Source organism: Falco punctatus (genome assembly GCF_963210335.1).
Source record: "Falco punctatus genome assembly, chromosome: 8".
In the NCBI taxonomy this organism is placed as follows: domain Eukaryota; kingdom Metazoa; phylum Chordata; class Aves; order Falconiformes; family Falconidae; genus Falco; species Falco punctatus.
Genome location: NC_137588.1, coordinates 23,730,654 through 23,733,153, shown reverse-complemented (window position 1 = coordinate 23,733,153; position 2,500 = coordinate 23,730,654). Strand labels below are relative to the sequence as shown.

General features: G+C 40.3%; 1 protein-coding gene across 8 annotated transcripts in view; it reads right to left on the bottom strand.

Moving 5' to 3' along the window:
* Window positions 1-2,500, bottom strand: part of FIGN (fidgetin, microtubule severing factor) — a 216,509-nt gene that overhangs the window by 96,515 nt on the left and 117,494 nt on the right. For all 8 annotated transcript variants that reach the window (XR_013929967.1, XM_080399118.1, XM_080399116.1 and 5 more), the window contains one exon: window positions 1-2,500. This exon is cut by the window's left edge; it is cut by the window's right edge and continues 11,333 nt beyond it. The gene's annotated coding sequence lies outside the window, so the exon portion shown is untranslated.

Below are 2,500 nucleotides of genomic sequence, written 5' to 3'. Positions count from 1 at the left end.
AAACAAACAAAAAACCACCCATACCCAAAAGCTGCGTTCCTTTTTTTTTTTTTTTCCTTTACTGTTATTAAAGTAAAATACATATTTTCAACATGGAAAAGAATATAAACAGGTTCAATCCTTTTCATGATCTGGAAAGATGTCACAGAATTTATGATATTTTCAGAACAATCTGATGACTTAGAGGAGCTGGAACAATACAGAATCCAGTATTTAAAGCTCATATGAAGGAACTCATGTATCCATCACCTTTCCTGTGTATTTCCAAAATGTTACAAAAGTAACATGAACAGTGTCATGCTGAATGGACCCCAAATCCCTGCATATTAAACAGAGAATAAATTCAATTTGTCTTTCTGACCTTGATTGCACAGAATGAGAACTAAGGTACCTTTTATTATGGTGTATTGCAGTGATTAAAATTCACACCTACATGGAAATGCAGGAAATGCAACTATAGGAAATACATGTGTACATACTGAGGCAGAGCTTTCTTTATTCAAAATTATAAACAAACCTAATAAATCCTTGGAAACTACCTCTTTTTTCCTCTGCTCTGCTTCTCCAAGTTCTTCTAGATTATTTCCTTGGGAGGAAAGTGGCACAGTAAATTACAGCACAGCCAAGTCCTGTAACAGACTCCTTTACTCCTATATGTGAGGATGGAAGGATGGAAGATTTCTCAAAATTTCATCACAATTTCAGTGCCTATTCTCTCTTAGAATGACACTATAGGCACAGATGCTGTGGCCTGGCATATCTGTACCTGGCTAGCTACCGTGATAGTGCTCACCAATATGAATGAATAAGCACTCTAATTAGTACTGCTACATGGGCTGGAATATTTTGGAGGAGGAATGAGAATCTTTTGGGTTTATTTTCATGTCCTCCTGTAGTAAACATATTTCACTAGAGCTTTCATTCACAGAAAAAAACAACAAAATTTAAGTTACTATGTTTGGCAAGAAAAACGGTAATTGCAAAGCACTTTTATACAATTATTATGACTTAGAATTTTTTAAATATAATATTCAAATGTCGTTAGAGTACATTTGTATCATGATATGGGCTTGGTTAATACGATCAAACTGAAACACTGCTAAAAGCGAGAGGGACTTTCATCTGTCCTACCCCCCATTTACAGCACAGACTTCTGCCTGTACGGTTCGGTTATTCAGGCAAGTGGAGAAGCAAGGTCCCCGATGGACATAGCTAATCCAAGAGCAGTTGCAACTGTAAATGCAAATACACTGAAAAAGCTGCCTTAAGCAGTAAAGCTCACATTGTGTATGTACCCCACGAGTGGGGAAAGCTGTTGATACAGCTGCATCTACTCCCCATGCTCTTTGCCAGCAGAGCATGTTACTTTGCTGTCACAGTCAAAAGCTTCATGTGGCTCCAGCCCCCGAACAGCATTTCTTTCATTCCCCAGGCAGTTCCTTCCCCAGTGTTGCCACACTCTGAATCATGCTTCATTTCTTGATGAAGCAATTCACTTTTGCCAGTAAAATTCTGTAGGAATGTTTGGTTTTCTGTTCCAAAAGAACAAGAGCAGAGCAGGAAAAAACAGAGCACTGCCAGCGCTGACATGTCTGAGCCTTGAGCAAAACCGCACCTAACACAGAAAGCAAATTTTGGAAAAGGCTTTATGAAGGACACTTTCCACATTTACACCAAATTGATTTCTACTTGTCCCAACAAAACTGCCTTCCAGTTAAGGTGGAAAACGACTTTATTCTTTTAAGGAACACTGTTATCATTAGAGTTTGAGAAACAACTCATTAGTTCCTAAAATCCATCTCTGTACTGTGACTAAAGTTTTACCTTTTGAACCTCAACAGTTTTATGACAAACGCACCCTCAATAAAGACAGACAACAGCACCAGCTACGGTGATGTGTGAATCAGCTGCGAGGTGGGGGTGCCTGGACCCTCACCCAGGAGCCCAAGACACCACAAGAAAAGCAGTTTCTGCATTTCACACATCAGGCAGAACCCCCTTCCCCAATGCAAGCCCCCCCCCCCCCCCCCCCCCCAAGCACCACTGTCAATTAAATGTTTAAGATACCGCATGATATTTGTATCCTGTGTTTGCAACTATGTAGGGTAATTAAACCCCATGTGTGTTAGGTTAGAAATGATAATGTATGAGCTAGTGGAGTCATCCTGAAGAGACTTTGAATTTATTTTGGTTTGGTCCTGTGGATACTTTAAACATACGAAAAGGCTTGAGCAGCACTTTTCAAGCTACGGCGTAAACTGGCTTTGTGAGAAAGAATGTCACTGAAATGGTAGATATATCGATGGAATCAGAGAATCTGCTTAAACAAACAGTATGTGAGTTCAGATTTTTCTTGGCTGCCTTAGAGCCAAAGGACACCACCGTCACCGCCGCCGTGATGCTCGCAGAGCAACAAAGGGACAGCGGAGATAACGGGTCAGGGAATGGTTAAACCCCATTTCCTCGCCTTGCAACCATTTAAAAGCAATATTGCTGTGCA